Source organism: Lissotriton helveticus, chromosome 7, assembly GCF_964261635.1.
Source record: "Lissotriton helveticus chromosome 7, aLisHel1.1, whole genome shotgun sequence".
Classification (NCBI taxonomy): Eukaryota; Metazoa; Chordata; class Amphibia; order Caudata; family Salamandridae; genus Lissotriton; species Lissotriton helveticus.
This window is the reverse complement of record NC_136068.1, coordinates 156,219,435-156,247,293: the sequence shown is the minus strand read 5'-3', so window position 1 is coordinate 156,247,293 and position 27,859 is coordinate 156,219,435. Positions and strand designations below refer to the sequence as shown.

The following is a 27,859-nucleotide window of genomic DNA, read 5'->3' as shown; positions in this document are numbered from 1 at the left end:
TAAAAGATTATAGAACCATATTGTGATACCTGCTCGCGATAGACCGGGGCAAAGTCAAAATTTCAGGTCGGCCGCGATGGAGCCCTGAGCGGCTACAGCTCGCTGCAGTTCCCGGTCTCAGTTTCTACCTTCACACTTAGAATCTTTTCTGGAGCTTTTCTTCTCAAGGGCCCTTGAAGCTCCCAGCCAGTCCAGATTCGGTGAGGGTTCGCCGGCTTGACTTGTGACGAGGTCCCGGTCAACTTCCATGAAGCGGACGTCGAAAATTTCTGAAGATCACTTCAGCGGAGCAACCCAGGAATCCAGGCGATGGAAGGCGGCAGGCTTGGCTTTCGCAGTTGCTACCGGTCACCTTTTCTACGAGTGGACTTATAAACTTTTCTGGAGCTTTTTCTCACGGGGTCTCTCGATGCTCCTCATGTAGCCGGATCCGGTGAGGGTTTGCCGGCTTCAGTCTTCTTCTAGTCCCGGTCAATCTCTGGAAGTTGGAGCATTGGAGCTTTTAGCGGGACAAACCTGGTTGGCTTGGCCGGCTCGCGGTTGAAGGCTGGCGGGCTGGCTGGCCAGGTTGAGCCGGTCCCTCTATGGAGCTTTTTTCCAAAGTTCTCCAAACTTCTTGAACTTCTTCTTAAAGTTCCTCAAGGGGTCCCAAAGTGCCTCAAACTCACTCCAAGGGTCTGGAAGCTCCAAGATGGTCCTTGAAAGTTGAGGACGTCAGTTCCCACAATCCACTGGTACAAAACCCTTACAAATCCACTGATGGTTCTCCACGGTGTAGATTTAATAGGTGATGCTGCAGATGAGCTCTTTTAACCTGTAGCTTTCAGGGAGTCCTCTCTTTAGTTCTTTTCTAGCAAGATAATCCACTGGACTGTAGTTTCAGATGGTGCAGTCTTCAGAGGTCAGGCCTTAGAAATCTTTGCACAGCAAAACTTCTCAACAGGGCACTTTGTGCTTCAGTAAGTTTCAAGCAGCAGATCTGGAGGGCTCTGCCCTCTCAAATACTTATTCTAAGTTCTCTGGGTCAAGCAGTAGGTCACATCTGGCCAATGGGAGCAGGGTATCTCCTCCAAGATATGACCACATCCTGTAGAGTGTGGCATTATTTTGTCCCAGAGTGCATCAAATCTTCCAAATCCATATTGGCTGATTTTCCAGCAAGGAGGTAAGAGCTGGCTAAGCACACCCCTAGGATGGCTAATTTACTTAGGCTCTCCCCCCCGCATCTGCTCATACCTTCCTTAATCCTACCATCTGCCTAAAATGGGAAGTTCAGAGCTGTAAATGACACTGGTCTCTACTCTCCTCTTTGAAGAACATAGTTTACGACTCCTCCCCCTGGCCTGGCATTCCAATGGAACAGCACACTGCCCTGCCAGCAGAGCTGGTTGACCCCAGGGTCTCTTTATCACCTCTTCAAGTCAGCTTGGCTAATCCACTTAACTCTGACCAATCAGGGCAGACCACTGGAAGGCTGAATTTGGACTTACAAACAAGAAATTCTTGTATGTACACTTTAGGAGAAATTCAACAAAATGATATTGTTGGATTTATTATTACCATTCTGGGAAGTCTTTTAATGGCATTTCTAGCCCTCTCCTATCAAGAGTTATGAATCAATAATTTCCTACCATGTTAACCTATGTAGCAGGGGATTTGCAATGGGAAAAAAGACTTGGGCCATTTTACCAGGACGTACAAAAACATATTTTATAAGTACTTTGTTTATATCTACAGGTACCCCACCCCATGTGCAACTAGGGGAGACTTGAGGGGTTCTGAATCTGTATAAATATTGCAGATTCTCCCTCCACAGTGCTCCTAGCATCAAATTCGAATTTGAGCAGTACTTTACCACAATGTGGGGAGTGAAATGTGAAATGTCACTTTACCCAGGCATATAAAAACTCATTTTTGTAAGGGTGTACCTTATAAATACCTGACCCCCCACCCCTGGGATACCCAGGGGAGACACTGGGGGTCCCTAATATGCCACAACATTGTAGGTTATCCATTTTTAAGTGCCCCAAACCCTAAAGTTGAGTTTGGGCAAAATTTACTTTTTTAAAGCAGTCCTGGCACCGAGGGCTGTTTTTAAACTGTAAAAAACAAGTGTGCAGAGGGTCAGAAGTGGAAATAATTTATCGACCTGTCAGCTCATGCCCCTATAGTCAAGGTAGAAACACAAAAGGAGTAGACCAGGTCCAAAGTAGTGTGTTGGCTTGTGTGGTGGCCGAGGATCACTCGGGTGCATGCGTGAAAGAGTACATTGAGTCACACTGGGCTATGAAATTCCCATCAGATCACCCTTATGGCGGCATTTCCTCATATGGGACTAGGCAGTCGCTCCATGCACCGCCTGTACCATCATTGATGGTAAGTTTAAACTCTACCGCTTTAAAATGTTAAATACTGCAGGTATGAGAAAATATGTCGTCTGACTATATAATAAAATGTAATTATAAAATAATACAATCAAAAGATTCCTTGTCTAAATTACCATTCTTGGGTAGTGTCAAGGTGGTATCGAACCCCTGTCGGGGACCGACTATCTCCGACTTAGTTGCGAGGTGCCGGTTCCTCTGAGCCAGGACTCAGCAGATTCGTGAGTATTGTAGGGAGTACACTATTAAACTTTGTAAACTTGCTTTTCATACAATTAATCCTCCCGGTAGGACACACAGCTGAATACATTCAGGCGCTGTAAGTTTAAGCTATATCGCTTTAAAATGTTAAATACTGCAGGTCATATGACCATGGAAAGGGAAGTATTTAAAGCAATGAGGTTCAAAGCGGTTGTCGTTTCTTTTTCATCTACCAAGGAGACGCTACCGGTTACCCGTCGTTCAGGCCCGCATATAGCCTTATCTCGGTAAGTGTGTTGTCAGAATGAGACGCCACTATTTTGAGGAAAGGGAAGGGTGCTGATAGAGGAAGGCAAGCAGATTTGATTTCATGTCTGTTTGTTTAATTCTTATACACAGACTCAAGCGTCCAGAACGTCCGGAATATCATTTAATTTTAAAAGAGAAACGTTTGAGTTTATTCCTGTGATTGTGCAGATGAAACGCCTGAAGTATCTGCAATCTGAACCGGAGAAACAGCCACTCGCGGTCAGTAATTATCGGTCTGTTTACCGCACATTAGATCGTGATGTGATATTCATTGAATAAATAATTATTAGTCTATGTTACCATTTTAGGTGTATCAATCATCTTCAAAAAAGAAACGTTTGGGTTTATGCCAGGGGTTGCGCAGATGAAGCGCTTGAAGTGACTGCAATCTTAACGGGAGAAGTCGTTACTCATAGTTAGTAATTAGCGGTCCGTTTACCGCCACACATTAGATCCCCAGATGAGATTTACTAAATAAATATTTATTAGCCTATATTACTATCCTTAGGTGCTCGATCTGATAAACACCAATATCTTTATGGTCAGACTTTTACCTGGATGCCTGTTGATGTAATTACAAAGATTTCCACTTTAATGACAACCATATTAATGGTAAGAAAAGCGAAGTAAATATTTCTATAATACCTTTATTGACAACTAACATACATATAGGATACAATGTATTTAATCATTTGTGAACTTCTTTGACCTGCAGATATAATACAAAGTGAAAATACCAATACAAAGACAAATCCATTTTTGAAGCTGTTGTTGAACATGAATCTGTACATAAACGGTTGTTAGAGTTTTTTAATTGGTGAGTGCTATGAAATATATCCCTTTGACCAAACCTTAGAAGAAGGACTAGAATAAAATTAAGAATTCCATTGTTCCAACTAGATAAATGTAATAATCTTGACGCTACCTACTTTATTTATTTGATGCAGGTTTTAATAGTTGCATTAAGAAAACACAATTATATTATATAAAGTCTACCTGTCAATATATTTTTGTCAGGGTATGATAAATATCATCTATAAGCGGTTTTAAGTCGGTATTTTTCATTAAAATGGTCCCAATACGGGGCTAGCACAACAATTCTAGCTTCCTTGGGTATTTGAGAATACTATAAAATACGGATTATAAGTATTGCTCAATGATTGACATGATAATTAAAAGAGTTATGAATTTTCTGAGAAAATATCAGCTTCCTGAAACACTTTGGGCACTAATTATGGAGTGACTCATTAAGTTAAAAGCTTTATATATATAAGTGGTTGGGACTTGCTGACAAATTGTCACCAAGATCATAGAAACGAGGTAAAAATAAATAAATGCAAATGCTCAATAAATTGATTGTGATTTCTTTTTAAATGTATACTATGTTTATTGTAGAGGATAAACTTGTGATCAAAATTGGAAAGTTAAAAACTGTTATAGGGAGAATAAACATTTAATTAACAAGGCAGATAAATAACATTGTAAAGTAACTATGTGTATTGTTGTGTGAATGGTAAATTAACAGTCAGAATTTTTATGCTCTCTTTACAGAAATACTCGTGGCTCCTGAAGAAGGCGTTCTGTTTGACGCCGAAACGCGCGTAGAGACCAACTAATGCCACTAGTTGATTTTAGAATTACTGTTTTGTTTAAATTGTGTATGAATTTTTATATGACCAATTATGTATTATTGATTTTGATTATAACTGTATGATATGAATTGTTTTTAATATGTTTACGTAGATTAAAATTAAGTTGATTTTTAAAGAATTTCATGCCTTGTTTGTTCTCTCGTATTGCGATCTCTCCTTTTCCTCTATGTTACTAGTGAATGCCTAGGGTTATATACATAATTGTTTTCCCTGTCCTAGGAAGTGTATTTACTTTTACAGGGGGTCCTTGTTATTTTCATATTAATAGCTCCTGAGCACATATTGTGAAGTCATTGTGCTGCTGAGTCATTGGAGGGCAGCGCTGTTGACAGGGCAGTACAGTGCGATATTTCCTTGCACTGATTAATGTTCTTTGGAGAGGTGCATTGCAATCTAATCCCCTCACATACTCATTCTGAAGATCTTTATACGCGTTTCTACTTTTGATGATCGAGCTATTCAATTGCACTCGGTTTGCGTAATTCATTTGTAGAAATATATCTGTAGAATGTTAAGATTTGAAATCGTGTTCTTTCTAGACAGGTGTATTGTTGTCATTATGAAACACAGCTATGCAAAAGCATTGGTCTGCTCTGTCAATCGAGAAGAATAAAGAGTGTTGTGAAATGTGTGTCTTGGAAAACTGCATCAAATTCTAATTTGTCTGCTCTGCAATATGTGTGATCCTGAGCATATAAGTTCACCCCATTGTATTCCATTCTTTTTAACAGACAACTTTAGGATTACATACAAAACAATAATTTGCAATGCAATAGGTCTCGCATTTACGCGAGGCTGAGCTATTCACATTGCAAATAACAATGCCTTTTATATTTGTTTTCTTTTTAAAAACATAAATAAAAGGCATTGTCATTTACAATGCCAATAGCTTTAACTCGTGTAACTGGGAGACCTATTGCATTGTAAATGCTTGTTCCTCTTGAGGGCTCCTTCTGGAAGGCACTGTCTACCCTTGCGTTACATTCTCAGCAGTACCGTGGCTACCGGAAAGGGTCGCTCCTACCTCGGACATACCAGAAACTTCAGGAACCGGAACTGGGAAGCATCTCTGTGCACCAGAAGCCCTGAACATGACAAATGGTAGGTCACTGGAGATCATTGAGTCACAGGGCTGCCAGTGGTAAGCCCTGTTGGCATTAGCCTCCAGAAAGTGCTCAACCATATTGGGTTTATTTTGTAACTGCTCTTCAATGGTCATATACCTTAGGAGCAACCCGTAGACCCAACAGGACAGGGGTATTAACTATCAACATACAACATTGTCCTAATGGGTCTCATTAAACTTCATCCTGAAAAGGTTTGTACATGACTTAAGTAATGTATTGTGAAGCGCCTAAAGTCGCTGAGTGAGGATATGACCACAAGCCATGGTTTGAACAAAAATATCACTTTAAACATATAAACCTAATTGCAGCAAAAACACAGAATCAATAAGAATGTGTCAAAGAAACAGGTGCTCTGTGTAGTGTGAGGTTGATGTTTAATGACACCTCAATCAATCAATCAATCAAATCAGTTTATTGATTTAGACCTCATCAGAGATCAACAATATAAAACATTCATGAGCAATACAATTTTTCTTAAATATGATTGGCTTGATATATATATCGTCTATTAATACAATGGAAATTATGTTTTAAAAAACGTATACAGCTTATTACACACAAATTCATCAGGAAGTGACCTTATGATGGCAATCAAATCATTGATTCTAGATATATTATATCTAAAACACATAGGTTTTATAAAACGGTTCCTAGCTTCTACCAGGACTTTATTAGGGCAGACGTATAAAACATGCACAATATCTTGACGCCTCCCCTGCAATGATACCTATTAGGACAATGTTGTACGTTACTACTTTTCAATGTGATTAACATTAGAACGTATTGTATCTAAAAGGACATGGTCATGGATATAGACCCGCTAAAATGCAGCGGTAACGGAAGTGAGATCATGCACCCTCTGACCCTTCATGCCATAACAGTGTTAACTTCTTGTCTTGTCCCTCAGTAACCACCCAACCACCCTGGTGTTTGCTGTTGAATGGCCATAGTACTGGAAAGAATTGGAAACTACAGTTTTCAAACATGTTGTGATGTCTGTTGTCGCTGCTGGCTTCCTGACCTCTGAGGAAAGGGACAAGAAGGGCCTGGCTCAGATTGTAAACAGCTAGTCTTCCACACAGTTGTAAAATGTAAATGTAAATGTAGTTGAGCTTATATAGCGCACAGCTACCCGCAGTGGGTTTCCCGGCGCTTGCTTAGGGAACCCTTCCTGGTATTCCCCTGTGAGATAGCAGGGTATCCACAAGGTGAAAGTCAGGCATCCCGCCGCGAGGGGCCGTTGTGGAGATTAAGCAAGCTATTGCCCAGAGTCGCAGAGTGTGAACCCGTGAGTCGAGGAGGCACCGGGGCGGGAATTATCGAGTCAGTGGAATTTTTAGCCCAAGACCCTGCCGAGGCGGGGAATTGAACCCTGGTCCAGGACCGATCTCAGCTTCCGGGTCTGCTGCCTCTAACCCCTGAACCACACTTCTCCACTAGGCACCATGTCAGTGGAGACACAGTGTTGTAGCCATTGGCTTCCACTGTAATAAGGTTATACATTCTGGAGGTTGCAGTGTTGGTTCTATAAACAACTCTTTAAAGATGGTTTATTAAAGGAAGACCTAATACTGTAGTAGGCCTTATTCAGCTAATGTGGTTGTGCACTAGTCCTGCATTTCTCTCTTTACGTGGTGCAAGAGTGGTTAGCGAAGAACAGTAAAAGCAGGAGTAAAGTCAACATTAGAGGCAAGTACACAGGCTCATAGTGAGAATGGAATAGAAGGGATTACCATTGGCTCTCTTAACTGCCCACATTTATCCTTCCATCGCTCACCGAGGTGAGCATATGGAAGACAAACACATGAACAGCTAACTGTGAACTCTACAAACAAGCACTGCCAAAGCCAATAGGTTTGATGCTAGCACTTGACATCTGACAAAAGTAATTAATAATGCCTGCTGCAGTGCAAAAGTTTTTTTAAGTCTGCTTTGTGTTTATAATGCATCAGTGAGAGAAATAACTGTTTAATGAAAAGTGCACTTTTCAGATGTAAAATAGTCCATTAATATTCCAGTTGAGGAGGAATGATACAGCCAATAGAAAGAAAGTAACTAAAACGCACATATGGGCCAATCCAAGATGAGAGACACCATGCCTCAAGCCAATGGCTACAGGTTCCTTAGCCGAAGAAGCCAGTGGCTCAAGGAAGGTTATCCAAAGACCTGCCAAGCGCCATTGCGTGTCAAACCTCAAAAAAAGGTACATGCACCATATAATATGTACTCTAAAAGCAGTTTAAAAATGTAATTACTAACTTCCACACTCCGGGTTAAAAATATCGTCACTTTCAACCATTTCTTGCCTGACTTGCACATTGATATGTGGGAACCATGTGCATGAGCTATAAAAGTTAAAATTGACTTCAACGGCTTTTTTTCCCCAGGATTTCTGTATGACTGCGCACATTTATTTTTTCCAAAAATACGAATGTTGCCAGTTGGTCTCTGCAGATGACAAACCACATGCACCATGTCACATGCTTTAATGCATCACGAATAACGCGGCCTTTAACTTTACATGTGTGTTTGGATGACAAGTCAGAAGGAGGCAGGCGCTTGCAGCAGTGAACACTGTGTTTTTTGTTGCTCCTCTGAGATACCTTTATTCCTGAAATAACCCAATGCTCATTAAAGTACTTTCTTTCCATCCAAAGAATGCTGAGTAGCCGGGAGGATCTGTACCCAGAGCTTTCGATGGTGCAGCGCGTGCACTTGTCAAGAGGCCCGAGGGACCCACTGAACACAGTTTATTTCAGTATTTTACTACCCAGCCAGTGTTCAGCGGGTCCGTTTCCCTTGATTGATGTAGTGCCTAGAGGCACCCTTTTATGCCACTGTCTCTGCCCTTAAATTAGTGAAGTGACCATTTTATATGCAGCACCTTTCAAAAGTATGTATGCTCAATTTTAACTACTTTAGTCTTGAGTTGGTAGTTTGAGGCAGAACGTGTTGGTTGTTAATATAAATACATGCCAAAAATGTAAATTAGTTTATCGCGCTAACGGATCTGAAACGTAAAATATGCAGAACCGCTTGGACCCGTCCTGTAGTGGAAGCAGATTTATTGCCCCACAGGTGTATAAGGTACTTTCATAGTGTAGTATGTCTTAATCAATTGTGTACTAGGCAATAGAGGTAATTATCCCTAATACAAGCTCGGTCGAAAATGTACTGTTTTACACAAAGTTCCAAAATTTGGTATGAGTTTCCCCCTCGCCCTCTCCCTTTCACCCTATGCGGCGCTTTAAATGAAGTGGGCCCACAAACTTTGGCGGAATTAACCTGAGAGCCGAGCTCGGAAAGCATTACACGTCACTCAAAGCCCCTCTCAGAATGCGGAATTCCATAAACGACTTGATGTACTCAACATTTTGTAACAGCGCCATCTACTGGCAAAGACTCACTAGCCGCACGACATCTATAACTTTAATTCCGGTCCTCCTATATCATCGCTGCAGCCACCGGGCAAACTTGTAATGAATGAGGTGTTGGGTGACCACACCTTGAGAACCAAAAACCGGGAAATTTTAGGAAAATAGAAAAGGACTACCATTTTTCATCAACAGAATGGTGCAGAATATAAACAAATGTCATGAAAGGTATAAAGCAGAAAAGTATGGAATGAAACAAGGTAGACCCATATGAATGGGGCTTGTTTTCTCCCTTGATGCACCAACTCTTCTTGGCAATATTTGTTTATTTTAGATTCTTTAAATCTGCACTACGGTTTCAGCCTATTGACTGTGTGATGTCACCAAAACCATGTGTTTGATCATGTTGCAGTCACTTCCAAAGGGGATTTGCACTCACGTGAGGTGTTTTTCTGCGCGATCCACCGCTTGGTAAATATTAAGTCATGTGTATTTTGCCCATACTGTACCATGTCTTTTATTCTACCCCCAGCCCTGAAGAGTCACGGGTCCAGTGCCCGCTTGACGAAACACGTGTCGGCTGGTTGTTTTCTTGGATGACACCCTTCCAGAAAGGAAGGCTTAATACATTTCTCATTTGAAAGAAACCATTCATATGGGTCTACCTTGTTTCATTCCATACTTTTCTGCTTTATACCTTTGATGACATTTGTTTATAGCCATATATATACGTGTGCACATGACTTTTTTTGTATTACACTGAGTGGGCCTTTGCCACTCCTGCAGAGGTTTTAGGGTCTCCTCTGACCTTGTAGCACCGTTCCATTACTGCTGTATTCCTACCGCTACCAGCCCAGGCGCCATTCTTCCTGTACACTTACCCCCACATGCATCAATCTAGGATTTAGCATTTCTTAAATAGCGAAAATTAAGGAATCGCTATTTAGGAAATGCAAAATCCTATGCATCAAGAAATCCTAAAAGTTTTTAGGATTTCTTAATTTTCGGAAATTGCGATTCCTTAATTGCGAATCGCAATTAAGGAATGGCATTACATTGATTCCTATGGGCCTAGAGGCCCATAGGAATCAATGGCGTTTTGCATTTTTTTTTTTTTGCACTCGCAATTTGTTGATGCATTGCAAGGGTGCAGAGGGGGGTCCAAAGGACCCCCCCCTGCACCCCTGAAATGTATTTTCAAGTGCATGTTTCACACACACATGTCCTAAGGACATGTGTGTCTGTAACATGCAAGTTTAAAAAATGCTTTTTTTTGCTTTTTTTAAATTTTTCGCAAATTAACACGAGGGTCAACCTGATGTTAATTTGCACTTCCAATTTCAAAATTCGCTATTTTTTACAAATTGATGCATTGCATTTAAGGAATCGCACAAATGCGATTCCTTAATTGCATTTGCATTTTTAAGAAATGCAAAAAATAGCGAATTGTTTCATGCATTCCAAAAACGTATTTAGGAAGTGCAAACGGCCGAATTTACCGATTCGCACCGTTTGCACTTCCTAAATAGGTTGATGAATGTGGGGGTTGGAAACCCTACACAGAACCCTCAGAATGGTGCAGAATGACAGTTCTCATCAACATAAGATCACAGAAAAGGCATTAAGAAAATAAATAAAACGTAATTCCTACAACCAACATCATACATAATAATTAAACTGCTTACTTATAACAGCTGCTCACTAGCACAGCTTTATAACACCCAAAAAAGTGCCTCTCAATGTTTTTAGTCGACCCCCTCTAAAAACCGGGACATGAGACAAAATTACCGAAATCTGCCGGGACAACTGGTGGAAAATGGGACTGTCCGGGCAAATCCGGCACGTCTGGTCACCCTAATGAAGTGTGCCATTTCAATCAGTGAGCAGAAACTCGCTACAGGATGATTGGAGAGAACACAAAGTCACTGTTGGAAAATTGGGTCTATTAGGAGGAGGGCAAACTCACAATATAAAATACAGGAGGAGCACAGGGTCACTGTAGGACCAGCACAAAGTCAACATAGGAAGATGAAAATGAAAAAAAGACTATGGAAAAATAGTGAGTTCAGTTCAAATAAAAGCTGTCAAGTTTTAAAGAAATGTTGCTGTTAACTTGAAATATCCAAAGCAATCTAGTACTGGCATTGAAATATGAGCGTGTTGGCACAACGTCGATAATTAAAGCAGAAACAGATCAGAAATGTAAAGTTAGTGGCAGTAGGACATATGCGCGTAGGACAGCAAAGTATTTACTTGTCTTGGCAGTAGGGATAAGTGTTAAGGTGCAATAAGTGAAGAAGCTGCTTTCAAGATAGTACATGATGTACTGAATGCCATTAATATGTGATGTTTTGCTACACATCTGTAAGTTTAATTTAAAAAAAAAGTATTTACTTGTCGGACAGGTATGTTACCTCAAGAAATGATTTCAAGCATATACACAAGCATGTTGACTCAGTAGCTCACCTGTGTTGAAGAAGAAGCAGAGCACAGGGAGCCGAAATAAGGAAGTGGGCGAAGATGTACTCGAAATAGCCCAAAAGTAGCTACTCTACTGGGAGAGTAGGACCAGCACAAAGTAAGCATAGGAAGTTGAAAAGGAAAAAAAGACTAAGGAAAAATAGTGAGGAGAAAAAACTCGCAATTGGAAATGCAGGAGGAATATAAAGTCCCAAAATATAGATTAGATGGAGGACAGAGTCACAATGGAAATGTGAGTAGGAGAACAAAGTAACTCACAATATGAAGATAAAAAGGAGCACACAGTCTCAATTTGAAAATGATAATGATTAGGAAGGCTGCTTCACCATAGGAAATGTGGGAGGAGCACAATGTAACCATAGGAAGGTTAGGCGGAGCGCAGGCACGGTGTGTGAAGAATGCAAGGAGTGCAGAGTCACCATGGTAAGTTTAGGAGGCTCACAAGCTCCACATCTGAAAAGTATGAGGAGCACAGGCCCCAGTAGGAAGAGGAGGAGGAGCAGAAACCAGTGGTGGCTCCTCCGCTTTGGAGGAGGAGCGCCGCCCCACTGCTTTTAAGCAGAGCAACGTTAAGGAAACATAAAATGATAATAACTTTGAGTTATTATCATTTTATTTTTCTGTGCTGCTTTGCAGGCGGGAGGTGGGGTGGGGCTGCTCTGCTGTCGGAGCAGGGCAGGGGAGGAGTGGTATGCCCACTCCTAAGTGCACATAACTGTTTGGCCTGCCCTCTCGGGCCGCCCAAAACAGTCATGCGCACTTTCCCTGTTCTCCATGCAGGTTGCATTACAGCTTGCGTGGAGAACATACCCAGACCCCATTCTCTGGCCGAGCGTCGAACCAGGATGCTCATACCAATCACAGCACTGCATTGCTGCATTGTGATTGGTCAGAGGAGCCAAACGGTGCTTCCTGTTCCTCAAGTCAAGATGAGGAGAGCAGGATCAGAGACGCGGGACCCGCCTGCCAAGTAAGTGAGAATTTTTATTTTTTTTAATTGCGCACAAAGCTCACTCCCCCTGCGTACTCTTTCTCCACGCCCACCCGGTCCCCGCAAGCCATGCCGGCCGCCACTGGCAGAATCACACCCTAAAGAAGAGTAGGACATCTTGGTTGACCTTCAAGTAATCACTGGCTGCAAGTACAGACTCAGCGCCTGATGTACCAAAGGGTGTTCCCCGTTCCGTGTCTATGGAGAAATGTGTTCATACATAAGGGCTTCAGACTGGTAAATGGACATTGAATCAACCACTGGCTTCTAGTGAGATGCAGGATGTTTTTGCCCAGTCACACAGATCACAGCCCTCCATTTTGTGGCAACACGTGGTCTACTAATATGCCCTAAATTCAGGGCCGGGTTGGGAACCAAAACCGGCCCTGGCAAAGTGCGGCGCTCCGGGGGATTGCCCGGTGCCCGCTACAGCCAGTCCGGCCCTGCCTAAATTTACTAATATGCCCTAAACCTTCAGACCACAGATACTTGAGTTCACAAACCCCTATTTCCTTCAATCTTTTCACAGAAGGGAAACAATGGCACACAGGTCATAAAAATATATTTGCGAGGTCTTCTCACCCACAATGTACCGTGGCATGCCTCATCATCAAACACCTCTCGCACTGGGGTAGGATCAAGCCACCCCAGTGGACTCGACCAACGTCTTTGGACCCGGGAGCTCTGATAAATATGTTTACAGGCGAAATACACTGGTCCAGATCATGTTATAAGAATTACAAATACCTAGGGGCAGTGCTTCATTTGTAAAATATTAAGAGCCAGAGCTCTAACCAGGAGGCCACTGCAGCTTGTACCACCCATCGCTGCCAAAACAAATACTGACCATCTTTTTTCAAATGTGAATGAGACAGTTGAGATTATTCCAGGTCCCCAAAGGTAAAGGAATTAGTGAGGAGGCACGTATTGGTAATTTTTTAATGTATATTGTTTTCCTAAACAACTGTTATACTGCTCATCTATAAACTACATGAGCAGCGCCACCTTGTGGTAGACTGCCCTAAGTGTGGTGTTGACAATTAAGTGCCAGTGCCAAGCACCGCAAACTAATTAAGTGCCGGTGCTCAGCACCAGAAAGCTCTGGCTCAAATTAAGCCCTGCCTAGGGGTGTACCCACGTAATTACCTTCATTACAAGTATCAATTTACATTATTGAGTACCCCTGGTATTGATTAGAAGCAGACAGAATGGTCCGTAGATGAGATACAATGATTCATCTGACCATTTAAAATTCTTCGATTACCCTATCGCTGGTAATCGAAGGATTCTATTAAAAGACTGAGGGAACTATGAGTTTTTGAACTCATGTCTCTGGTGTGAAGATTTTGGTTAAAGAGGACATACTTTCGTATTCCCCTACAGTCAAAGCAGTTAAGAAGAACCTGAAGTGTAGTGTTTCTTCAGACAGGACAGGGCTTTAAGTGGAGCGGGTCCTCCCTGCTCTCAGCAACAGCATCTTTTAAACATAGACATTGAGACAGGCCAAATCAGGCTCTACGTTCATGTCCTTTCCAAGTAAAAACATTGATCTGTTTGTGGATAATGTGTGCAAGACCTGTCATGATAATCAAAGTCTGTGAAGCAGTCCCCGTTACAATTCACGCATTCTACATCATGTTACATTGTACATTTGTCATTCTCTTCCTACAGTGTTTCATTTTCCTAGCTGTGTTTCTGTAGTTTTGATTCTCATGCAACATACTAGTCTTGAATAACACGTAGTGCAAACTGAGGGGGTATATTTACCAGGGAATGGCGCAGCGCTTGACGAATTTTGCAGCGCCGCCCTGTGTAATTCAAAAACGCATGGATGTGCTGTATTCACAAGAATACAGCGCACCCTTGTGTTTTCCCTTGCGCTGGTGCTAAACAAACTGCCTAGCGCCAACACAGATACCCTTGCGCCGTGGCGCAAGGTTGCTTGCATTGCAGACATGATTGTTTATGTGCAGGAAGTATACCTTCCTGCACATAAACAATCACTAATGGCGTTTTGCCCCAGCAAACAACGAGGAGAAATAAAAGTATTTCTCCTCGTCGCACCAATCTAACGCCTGCTATTCAATGGCGTTAGTTCTTGGCGCTGCCTCTGATTTACAGATCCTTGTAAATTTGGGGCAGCGTCAATGGGTGTTGCGATGGAATGCCCACAGCAACACCCATTACATGCCCTTTCACCCAGATACCTGCATGAAAGGGTCGTTAAGCCACGCAAAGTGGCTTAACGCTGATTTGTAAATATGGTGCAGGGCACTGCACCATTAGAACGTCAGAAAAAGTGACGTTCTGGTGGCGTGACCCCCTTGTAAATATGCCCCTGAGTCCCCTCTAGATCTCCCAGTGAGTTTAGTGTGTGGTTTGGTGTTTCCTGACTGGGCACATTTGAGAGTTCTGTGGTTGAGGATGAAAGCAGCGTGAGTTTCTCACAGGGCCTTTTACTGTGTCACAACAGTGTTTAGACTAGCTCAATATTGTTTTTCTAAATTTAGAACTTGTGCCTGTTGCTCAGAGCACATGAAATCACCTCCTCACAAGATAGTAAAAACATCATCCACTTGCTCTGCACATTTATAATGTTTGTAATTTAACTTTAAATACTCTCAGAGACCTTTACATTTGGCTGTACTTCGGGACAGGCAAAAGGATATTGCTATACATAAAATCCGTGCATTATATGTACAAAAAAAGAAAAGAAAAAGAAGTATAGTGGCCTACAGTTTTTTTGTTGGATTCTGCTGCTGCTGCTACTGAATGGCGGATTGCCATGTTTCATATACCTAGGGCCACTGGAATTATGTGGCAGGAGAGGACCAAATTATGCGGCAGGGTTAAGTAAACTATGCGGCAAGAAAACGCAAATTATATGGCATAACGCAGCACATTTTGTAGTTGTATTAGTTCATTATTTCGTAATTTTTTTAACTTGGCAACACTGCCTGGGCGCTGGTTGCACCTCATTAGTACCAATTTATTACCCAAATGCAGCAACAAGCAACAGAAAGGTGACCCGTCCAGCTTTGCAAAGGGGCTTACAATGCGCGGCAACACGTGTTGCTGTATTTTTAGTAACTTTTGAACCGTTGAGCTAGAAACACAATTTTTTTTAATCTGCAGATGTTGTGGCAGACGATGGATTATGCGGCAAATGCGGCAAATCTATAATTGTGCAAAAATCCCCGCGGCCACACCATCACATAATTCCAGTGACCCAGCATGTACCTCTTGCTCTTTTTTTTCCCCACGCTAGACTTCCTGTCACCATAGCTCACTCTTGCTGGTTATTTTTTTTTTTTGTTCTCTCCATTTGTCACTGTTTTCCTATGTTCAATTCCTTCTTCTGTCTCTGTTTTCTGCCTTTCCTGCTTCCTGTTCAGAGTCAAAGCCTGATGGTTAAAAAATACGTCCGGTCCCCAAAAATGAGTGCTGGCGCCTAGCCCTGGCAACCACAAACACAACGTAGTCTTTACTGAATGACCCCTCCCCACCTCTTTCATTCAATGCTATATCTTTTTTTACCATTAAGATCAATGGGGTCGCCCTGTATCCCTCGGAACCTGGGTTAATAGTTATAAAGATACAAGTGGTTCCATTGGGTAAGTACCAGTGGGGTGCTTACCCAAAGCAACCACTTGTATATATTTTTATACGGCATCAAATACGATGGGGCCGGAAGGTGGAGGCTACCACACACAGGGGCTCATTTATGAACCCTTGCGTCACTTTTGCACCTCTGGTGCGTCACTTTTTGTGATGAACCAGCAGTGTAAAAAATGCGCCTTGTTGTGCCACATTTACAAAGTGACCATCTAGGTAGATGCGTCACTTTGTAAACCCCTGCGCTACATTATACCTGCGCCAGGTATAATGTATGCAGGGGGTGTTCCCACGCAAGAAAGGGTCATAGAAGTGACGCAGTGAAATCTATCAGATTTCACTGCGCCACTTCTAGGACTCAAATGCGTCAAAATCTTACGCTTGCCTCACAGCAGGTGTAAGACTGACGCAAGCCCTTTCACATGGGGCTTGCCCCATGTGAAAGGACACATTGCTGGGGTTGCGTCACTTTTGTGACACACTCCAGCAATGCGTCACTTTTGCGCCATACAGATACGTCAGAAATACTGACGTATCTGTAACTCCTTGCGACATGATGCGTCATACAGTAAATATGACGCATCAGGTATGCATGCCCGGACTGGCCGTTGTGGGCACCGGGCAATCCCCCGGTCGGCCGCAAGGGTGGGGGCCGGTTTTGGGCCCTGGGGGCCGTTTTTGTTGCAGAGCCGTTTTTGCAGCGTAGCTGCAAAATCGGCCCTGTAACAAAATCGGCTGAAAAGCGGCCCTGGCAAAGTGCTCGCCCCCCTCCCGCCCGGGGGGCGGGGGGCCGGCCGAGCACTTTGCCAGGGCCGGTTTTGGTTCCCAGTCCGGCCCTGCAGGTATGTCGCAAGGAGTGCGCACTGAGAAGTGACGCATCGCTGCTTTCATGCAACAATGCGTCATTTCTCATAAATGAGGCCCACAGTGTTTATACAAAACAGTAGTGAAATGGAAAAATATGTTTTTGCTATTAGGTTGCTCCCTGCTAGCTGATTCTCTCCGTTGGTGGCCGTGTTGGTCTCTTAATCTGGTCACTTTTGTGTGCTTTCTTGATTTCGGGGAAAAATACGAGTTTGTGAAGTGAACAAAGGGGATGATGGTTATTATGACGCAAAGAGAATATGTGAGAAAGTAAAAGAAGTTCACATTGCTGATAAAACGAGCCGTAAACTAAGGAATGTTTCAAGGTCACTTCCGGTAGGTATGTCATTTGTCATTTTGCTCTTACGTTGTCGATGTCGTAACTCGGAAGTTGCTGACACTTGGCCTTGACATGAGTAAGTACCGGAGGGAAACCTTTTTATTCATCAGTTTTCATAGTTTGTGGCGCTCACCTCAACTCCATACAAACACAGTTTTCACCAACTTCATTTTTTTCGCAGGTACTTTTTTCTAGCATGAATTTGTTGAATATTTTTGCCGTTTTTTTTTTATTATATATTAGTTTTTTTGCTCCTGTTTTCCCCCCTTTCTTCTGCACACACGGTAAAACGGAAGCACACATCCATCATCTGAGCGGCCACAAGCCATTTTTGTTCGTGTGGAATATTTAAACATTTTGAGGAATCCTATCTCCCGAACTCCGAGGGCTGGCGAACAATGGCCCACTGTGCGCACCGTACAATGTTAACCATTTACTCCCACGCCGGAGAGGACGTCCTGACAGTAACATGACCACGCTTGGCCGTCAGTGCACACAAACGCTGCCTGTGTGTGTGCGTGTGCGTGGGGGACCAGACGTGCTCGGCCGGCCCCAGAGGAGGCCTTGTGTCCGTCAGGCTGGCCACCTCCGGGTGCTGTCAGCGCGGGAGGCAGGCGGATCACAAGCTCCCAGCATGACTCGTCAGGCAGCTCCTGCTGATACACGTTTGTGTTATTCAGAACACCGCAGGGCACATCTGGATGCAGCGATTCGGCCACCTAACAGGGGCGGCCTTAGGCATGTGCAACAGGGCCAAAAAACTCCAGGGGCCTCCACGCCAATATATATCCTTAACATAATAATCCTCTGAGGATGGATACATATTTGCGTGGCGGCCCCTGGCAGGGATTTGGTGGCCTCCGGCTCTGTTCCACTTCCTAACACCCTGACCCTCCCCCCCCTCCTGAGCTCCGGGGGGCTCCGCCCCGCCCGGACCCCCTATTCCGGGGCCCCCTACCTACGCTCCCTGCCCAGGGCCGCCATGAGCCTAGAGCTGCCCCTGCACCTAAACATCTGGTGGGGAGGTCGTGGTTTATTCGGCACTGGCTATAACAAATAAGACAGATTTGAAGCTGGGATGACAGCAGTAGACATTTCAGAGCCGGCTGTAGTAATGGCAGAACTTCTTAATATACCTTAGCGCGATATAAAACTCTTGGTTGTCTCTGTAAAGCGCTCTGATACCTTCGGGTCTAGTTTGCGCTATAAAAAAACTTGATTGATAAATAAATAATTTAAGGTTGCAGGGCACCACAAAAGTCTGAGTCCGCTTTTCCAGATGCACCATCAGCGCCCAGGCCCGCTTCACTCGCCCAGAGCCGAGGCTCCGCGCGAGGACCGCTTTTAAACCCATTAAATTAGTTTGCTGTTTTAAGTCATATATATATATATATATATATATATATATATATATATATATATATATATATATATACATATATGCGTGCATATATACACACACACATATACACTTATGTGTGCATATATATATATATGTATATACACACATATATACATGGGCGGCTCTAGGCTCATGGCAGCCCTGGGCAGGGAGCGTAGGTAGGGGGCCCCGGAAGAGGAGGTCTGGGCGGGGCTGAGCCCCCCGGAGCTCAGGAAGGTGTTTTAATAAAACGCCCAGAAAAGGCGTTAGATGACCAGTACCTGCGGCTGCTCCTACCCATCCGAATTCGTCTCAGAACGATAAAATTTAGGAGGAGGAGGGTATTATGACACAACGTGAGGGACTGGCACATACGGCTGCAGTGCCAGGGCCATGACAGGGGCCCCGGACCCACAGCCCCCCAGAGAAAGAATCGGTGGCCTCTTTGCCCGGAAACATTAATATCGATACCATATCGTGAAAGGCTGAATGTGGCCTAATATACGTGCACCTACTCACAATTATTACTGGTACTGGCAAAGGTTAAAATGGCTAGGTAGGGGCAACATGATTTAAACCAAACGCGGAGCGTGCTCGCGTTTCATAAATGCTGGCAATGGTTACACAGTCAAACATGGTCATTGTATGCGGAGAAGGGGCCTCGTGAGTTAGAGAAAGTTCCCCGCGTTTACAAAAATGGACACATGCTGTTGCGGTATTATTTAAAGGCGGGGGGGCGAACGACTCCTGATAAATGAGAGAGGTGGGGGCGGTAGGCCATCGTCTAATCCTCAGACGGGACACACAGGGTATTGTGCAGCAAAAAGAATTGGTAAAAAGCCAGTTCAGCTATGGGTGTGTGCCTTGTCTGGTGCAGCGTAGGACAAATGAAGAAGAGGGGTATCGAGCAGCAAGCTCGCTTACCTTACAATGCCGGCCGTAGCTCAGGATTTAGAAAACGCCAGTGCCGGTTGAGGAGCCGAAATATAATTAGTGTGTGCGTGAGGACGCATGAACGTGCAACGTCATAATTTCTCACACTTAGGCAGAGTCAGCACAAGACTACAGTATTGGCGTGGCGGCCCCTGGGGTTTGGCGGCCCTGTGCAGGTGCACAGCTTGCACATGCCTAAGCCCGACCCTGCATATATATATACATATGTGTGCATATATATGTGTATCATTCACCAATTGCCCGAAGCATGCCTGGAGGCACTCAGCTGCTGTGTTGTTGTAGTTGTATTTAAATCATGGCGTCCAGCGCTGGAGTGCACCGTCTTCAAACATATGAGAGGCTGCGGTGGGAACAAATCCTCACCAATGCGGCACTACTGTCGCGGCATAGAATGACCAAGAACATACCAGGAGCCCTACAAAGAGTAACACTACTAAGAAGTCGACAGAGCCCACTTAGGGTATAAACTATATGTTTCAGCATGCTCCTGGGCACTAGCCACACCCACTAAAGGTAGGACACTAATTAAAAGCATGCTGGTCCTTCAATGCAACTGCCCATGAAGAAGACATAAAATTCTCGGAATGCGTCGTCACAGAGATTATAATGCTGGGATGAATCTGCTGGCCGCCATGATTTAAATACAACAGCAACAGGAGCTGAGGGTCTCCAGGCATGCTTCGGGCAATTGGTGAATGATATATATATATACATATATATGTGTGTTTGCAGTATGTATATATGTGTGTGAATGTATATATGTATATTAATATGTGTATGTATATATATATATGTGTGTGTGTGTGTGTAGTACGTATATAAGTATGTGAATGTATATATGTATGTGTATATTAATATGTGTATGTATGTATATATATGTGTGTGTATGTGCATACATATGTATATATGTGTCTGTGTAGGTGCATATATAGGTATATATGTGTATATGTATGTGCTTATATATGTATGTATATGAATGTGTGTGTATAGATATATATGTACATGTATATATATGTATGTGTATATATATGTATTTATGTGTGTGTATATGTATGCGTATATATGTATATATGCATGTATGTATGTATGTGTGTATATATGTATATGTGTATGTTTGATACCATCAGCTTACAGAAGAAAGGCTTTGGAACCCCTTCAGTTTCAGTGATTAAGGTGTAATAAATGCTGTTATTTACAATTTGCACATGTTTAACAAATTATGATCCTTAAACATATCTGGAATGGGAATTGTCCTTCCCAAACTCTTTAAAGATGGACCATCATTCTCAACCTGCTTCTCAGAACACTCAATCATGGTGCTCATCATGTCACACTTCCAACACCTTTTTCACCAACACCCTCTTGTTTCATAATGTTCCACCATCCTCTTCAACATGATCTTGTCCACCTTCACAGCTCCCACGGAATTGGAAAATAAGCCGTGCAAATATTCCAAGGATTCTTAATTTTCACCACCTGTCCCACATGAATGTTCAATGCTTTTCTTAATGTTTCATCAGACTTGGTTTTATATTCAGTTAAGTTCATTTTGTACCTGCTTTAGGTCTGCTTAACAAATGTACACATCACTTATGGTTAATATATATAGAGAATTCTAAGCTTAACATGTATATGAGTCACTATATAGTTTTGATATAAGTTACTTGATTAAATACTTATGGTTCTCCATTTATTCATCTATCACAATATGTAAATATTTTCGTAACTATTTGATCTACAATTACTTCACTATTGGAATATTGAAAAATATTTAACAAATACACAAATTAGCTTAAAGTACAGCAACACTTTTCTTAGTTTATTAAATAGAACTTAAATCTTGAGATATTATCTTCTTTATATGTGTATACCCTCTGTGTACTTCTGTATCTATATATTTTTTCATTTTACTCCTTCTGTACAAAAAATCCTTTGAGTCTCTCCAATGCACTACCCTATGCTTCACCCTATTCCTCTCTCGATATATTATCTACCTTTCATTCAGACTCATCCCAAACCTCATTCTACCACTATGATCTACAAAATAACCCTTTCTAGACGCTTCCCTCCTCTATCCCTTCTTGGATCACCCCAAACCTCATTTTACTATTATGAGCTTCCAAACAACGCTTTCTTAATTCTTCCTTCATGTATCCCTCCTTTGACTTATACTAAAAACTAATTTTACTACTATGATCTCTCTAATTCATTTATAGAGACTCTTCCGTGCTCCATCTCTCCTTTACCCATCCCAAATCTCCTCTTACTACTATGATCTCCAAATAAACACTTTCTAGACACTTTCCACTTCCTTTTCAATCCAACTAACAGACTCACATGTCCACCGCTCAAATCAAATCCTGTTTCCCTATGCTGATTAACCACTAATCCTTTTCAGGTTCCGGAGTAGCGTGCTACTCGTCAAAAAGCTCATCGATATCTCATCAGGGGTAGTAAGCGCTATATAAATACAGTTACAATTACAATAACTAACACAATAGGAGAGGGAGAGTATGTGACCTAATGGCCAGAACTGCCGATTTTGAAGTTGAGGAGCCAGGTACAAGTCTCTGCGTCGGCTCAACATCCTGTGATTCTGGGCAAATCACTTAATCTCCCTGTGTCTACCAAAAAATGAAGGTGTCCTTGTGTAATGTAACTGGTTCTCGTGTAAATCTCTTCAATACCTTCAGGAAGAGGTTGCGCTGTATTAAAATGAAAATGCTTTGGCTCTACTTTTGCTGATTGTGCATTAATCAGATAGGTGGTGTTTCATGCGTGTTTCTGCTGCCTTCTTCCAAATAGGGCGATCTTTGTGTGTGATATGACCTATTGTGTATAAGTGGTTCCGCATGTGCTTATGTGTGAATTTTCCTAAACTCATGTATTGCTGTAATATTTATATAACGATTTATGTAGATGTCTGAATAGTGTTCCAGACACCGAGGTGTGTTATATTGTGTTACTTCCACCTGTATAGCCTTTAGCACCATTTGTATCACTCAAAGTGCTTTTGCTTAACTCTTCTGAGACTGGAGTCAGAGTGGTTTGTTGATATTGTGTTTGGTGTGTTACATATTGTTAAGAGAAAAGCCCTGTTGGTAGCGCCACTGGAATTAAGTGGCAGGGTAGCACCACGTTATGCGACATGGTTGACTAAATTATATGGCAAGAAAAAGCAAATTATGCAACATAATGTGGCACATTTTTTGTTAGTATTACTTTCTTATTTTATAATTTTTACACAAGCGAATACTGCCGGGCAAAGTGTTCACCCTATTAGTACTAGTTTAACACTCAAATACAGAAATAAGCAACTGAAGAATGACCACTTAACTTCTGCAAAGAACCTTTCAATTGCACAAAAACCCATGTTGCAACTTTTTAGTAACTTTCTGAAGATTAAGCAGCAGTTAATGGATTATGTGGCAATGCATCAAATCCATATTTATTTCAAAAACCTGCGACCTCAGAATTGCATAACTCCAGTGGTACTGCCTACTGGTAATGGCCGGCGAGGGAGCAGAGACCAGTGGCGGCTCCCACAGTACGAAGGAGGGGGTGGGAAAGGGACAGACAGACGGGCGGGCAGGAGTGGGAACGGGGAAGGAAATATAATTATTTATAAAAAATGTACCTTTTCCCCTCAGCCTCCGATGCCAACGGCCGTCGCAGCAGGCTTGGAGCTCTCCCAGCAGTCTCTGGGAAGGCAGAGGCTGCTCAGCCCATCCTTGTGCTGATCTCCTGGCAGAAGGTCAGCGCCAGGATTGGTCTGAGCGTCCTGCTCTGCCAGTCAAACACTGCCTGTGAACCTGCAGTATTTCTCCAACCCAGGTGTGAACACAGTGCGCATGTATATTAAACTGGCCTAGGACGGCCGACCAAACATACATGCACACTTCTAAGTGCCACCACCTGCCTGTCATGGCCCACTCCACCCTGCCCTGCACGCATGTCAGAATCAGTCAAAGAAAAATAAAATGATATTGTTTTATTATCATTTTATTTTTCTGTGACTGACTCTGAAGTGTGGGGCAATGCTCCTCCACCATTATAGAGGAGCCGCTCCTGGAAGAGACTAGTGTGTTGTTTAGTAATGGATTATGTTAGATAGTGGACCGCGAATCCCGTTATGGATCTGTGTGGAGCTTAATGTTCATGGATGTGAGTGCCAATATATATTGCTATTTGTTAGGTTCTAATGTGTTTACCCAAATGTCTTTTGCTTGCTTTCTGGGATATTGTATTTTGAGGCATTGATGGTCATTATGTGGCTTCGACGCAGTACTTTGTGTAGGAGGGCGTGGTATTAACAACTTCTCGATGGTTGATTTGCAGATGAGTGAGGAGTATGAATATGTTATTCAAGTGGCAACTGCTTGCCCAAGTTAGCCAGCAGTACAGCTTGGAGCCATGTTGTGTGCACAATGGTACCTGAGTTGTGGCCAATGTTTACTGTTGGTGTTTTGTAAAGTATGAACACAACTATTTTTTTTAACAAAAGAAAGCTCATTAGCATTTCACTAAACCTCCACATCAAAATTGGGTAGTGATACAGGGAGAACCAATCTAATATACTATTAATATAACTGGATAGGAATGTGCTGTTGTCGTGACACATGTCAAGCTAACCATAAGGCGATGAATCTTGTTGTACAAATGGTGGTGCCAGGACCACATACTACGTTCAACGCTGACCACATACTACGTTCAACGCTGGCACAATGTGAAGTTTAAGTACAGATTGATACGGATGTGCCTTTAATGTGGTTTTTCATGCAGGTGTGTTTAAGTGGGAATCCAGTTCCACTAATGCAGATGGGTGAACTTTGGTATTTATGGCAGTGATAAAGTGGTTCCACACATGGATATGCGTGAAAATTACTATCTTGTAAGTAAAACAATAAAAACAATGAAAGTGATTAGGAAGGTGTATTTTTTCAGACTTTTTATCCTGCCATTGCATTGGTGCTCTTCTATTACATCACATCGACTAATCAGGAGTCAGTATATTAGAGGCAAGAATTAATAACTATTGCATCAGGAGTAAATACACATGAATCATTATATCGCACGTGTAGGTATCATTACATCACAGGTAAGTATATATATTTATTTCTACTTTGCTGTGTCTTTTAAGGTAAATCATTCACTTAAACCTCATCTTAGAGATGCCATTTACCTGAGCCTTCCTGTCAAGTGCAGACTTTTCTGGCAGCCTCCACTCAGCGAGGGACGACAAGGGATACCCCCCACATTCTGGGCTGTCCCTAGCCCTGAAGAAGACCCGCTATGACATCACACTAACACGTTATTAGGGCCGAAACGACAACGATATACCATGACTCAGTCTTAACAAACCTCTTGGTGGATACTATTGAACAGCCCTGCCACAACCAGGGATATTATCTTCGTTTTTGTTCTGACCATTCTGCAACTTGTACATATTTGTTTATAGCTTCACTCTTTTATATACGCACTGCACTACCGGCACAGAGCGCTCACTGTCACTTTGAAACAATGGTCACTATATAAATGGGCCTTACCCTGACAGCCTGTAAAAATTGTATTTTTAGAAATGTTTTGAAAATCAAAATAACAAATAATAATTTTTTGCAAGCATTTTGAAGTCTCTTGTCTATTGTCTATTGTGTCTGGAGTCGATTGTGTTCCAATATACCAATAATCTTGTGTTGTGTGCTGCGATTTAGCCCACTTTTTACTTTCCAGCAAATTGGCTAAGATGTGAGTCATATAAAAGTCTTACATATGAAATTTTCGTAACAGGTTTCGTTTCTGTTGACAATGTAATTGCTGTCTCCCGACAGAGCCACTGTAGCGCTACTTATACTTACCCAGGTTCTGAGGGACACTGGGTTCCCCCATTGTATCTATACAAGGTCTATAAACTCAAACAGCTACATTTCTGCATAACTGGTTATGTGAAGCTTTGTCCAAGGGAAAAATGTAAGGGTTTTGGGAGGGTGAAAACGTGTGTCATTTCCAATTTTGTTACTCCAAACTTTGTATGAAGAAGACATTTACTTAGCATGCTTTTTTGATCTTATGTAAATCCGTCAATCGTTTTTGAGACACTCGTGTTTAAAAAGGGTGATGGGTGGGATGTAATGGTTAACCCTTTTGTATAACTCATCAATTGAAAAGGCATTTATTAGTTTGCTTTGGCTTGATGAGTATGCCTGAAATTTTGCAGAATGTTCAGATTACTATTAACATTTTCAAATTTGTGCAATTTTTATAAAGGAATAGCCAAGCTAATATTGAAGTCGGTACCAAATACATGTTCATTTACTAATAGTAACTTTGTCACAGTTAAATTAATCTGTACAAAATTTGGCTGAAAGCAGGGATCAGTTTTCTATTAGTATGTCAAGTGTTGTGCCAATCCGTAAAAAAAAGGTGGCTGAGGGGGGGACAAATGTTTAATTTGCTTATAACTTTGATGCTGTATGGTCAATCTCTGCAAGTGTAGCAAGCAGTTGCCTAGTGATACCCAGTGCAGGTATATTAGATTTTGTGAAGCTCCAGTGTGTGCGCCAAGTTAAAAGGAGGTCAAACATATTGTTGATGTACTAATAACTTTGGCACTGTTCGGTGGTTGTCCATCAAATCTGGCAGGATCTTAACACGTCTAACCTTCTTGTAGTATTCTTAAATTTGAGTTACTCCGTCGAGGCGCTGTTTAGTTAAAAAGGCGCGGGGCAAAAAAGAAAGAGTTAATTTGCTGATGACATTGGCACAGTTGCACAGTTGGAGGACTTTGCACTACATTTGGCAGAAGCTTGGAATGTTTTTTTTTTATTGATATATTAAATGTTTGCCTAACCATTAATGGAGGGCAAAATTATGTGATGGGGGGGCAATAACTTTTTCATTTGAATATATCTTAAGCACTGTTTGATAAATCAGCAGCAAATATAGCAGGTAGGCAGCAAGTTACGGTAAACATTACAACGCATTGCGCTGGGGGGCGCTCAAGGATAGGGAATGGGTTTAATGTACTATCCAACACCTTCCCTACTATCCACGGGGACTGGAGTTGGAATAGTAAATTAAACAATTCACTATCCAGCGCCTAAAAGCACTATGCGTTTGTAGTATTCTGAGTATTGTGCCTTTCATGCCCTTGTAGAAAGAACCCTGTTTTATGAGCATTCTATGCTCTGTTTTGGAATGTGGGCTTTCTGGCAGTTGATCGCTGCTTCTGCCTGATGTCGCTGTTATTCTCTTGAGCAGAATAAAACCTATATTTAAGCATCAAGTCTGCGCACTTCTATAAACACTTACTACAATATTGTTGGCGACGATGCTCAAGAGAAGGTAAAGAACCTGTCTTACCTCGATCTACCTCGAGAATCCGTGTTCATCTTCAAGCTCTGTGGGAGGACGAAGATACGCTGTTATCTACACAGCAAAAAGAGATAAGTCTTTCCGCTTCATTTCTAGCGCATCGGAAGTGTTGTTTGCTCGCTAGGAGGCGTAGGCGATATTTTTTTTAAAAATCTCATCGGCAGCGCAAGTCGTGGTTGGCAAAGGAGGACACGTGTGGCTGGCAGCGCAACTCTACGCATGAGCGCGATGTGAGATCCGACAGTCAGCGCGAGTCGTGGTTCGAAAAGAAGGACGCGTGTGGTTGGCAGCGCAACTCTATGTTTGAGCACGCTGTGGTCGGCCATTTTAAAGACTCCACTTTGTACACGCGTAACCTTAGCAACGCTGTAGCCACAGCAACGCTGTCAATGCTGTCTGTTCTTCGTAACGCGGCGCAGTGGGGAAGAAATTGAACACATAGACGCTGTCAGTGGTTCGAGATGTGGCACAGAGAGTTGGAAACTCATCATACCGACTCAACCAATGTGTATTTAGTGACATTTGTACTGCTCCTCAGTTTGAAGCTAATCAACACGCTTTGACCCAGTGAGTGTCTACAAGCAGAGTTAGCTGGCAAGGCACATTCCATTTCACGATTTTGGTTTTTGAACAATCCCATTTTAACTATCTTTTGAGAACAGCGACAAGACAGATTTATAAAAATTTGGGATTAGAGTTCTGTGGTCAAGCATTTATTTTTGAGCAAGATGCAGTCAGTTTCACCTCCACCTCCTTTTCTGGAGACGCCAGGCAATCCACCAATAATTTGGAAGAAATGGTTCGATGCGTTTGAG

The 27,859-nt window shown here is 42.4% G+C and overlaps 1 protein-coding gene and 1 long non-coding RNA gene across 4 annotated transcripts in view; both read left to right on the top strand.

Annotated features, from left to right (window-relative positions):
- Positions 1-27,859, top strand: part of GNAS (GNAS complex locus) — a 949,043-nt gene that overhangs the window by 153,520 nt on the left and 767,664 nt on the right. The gene's annotated exons all lie outside the window — the stretch shown is intronic.
- Positions 2,984-4,631, top strand: LOC144766678 (uncharacterized). Of its 2 annotated transcripts, XR_013597877.1 has the most exons (4): positions 2,984-3,113; positions 3,203-3,309; positions 3,403-3,506; positions 4,446-4,631. It is a non-coding gene; the product is annotated as an uncharacterized LOC144766678 (long non-coding RNA). The 2 variants fall into 2 exon arrangements; XR_013597878.1 differs by lacking the exon at positions 3,403-3,506.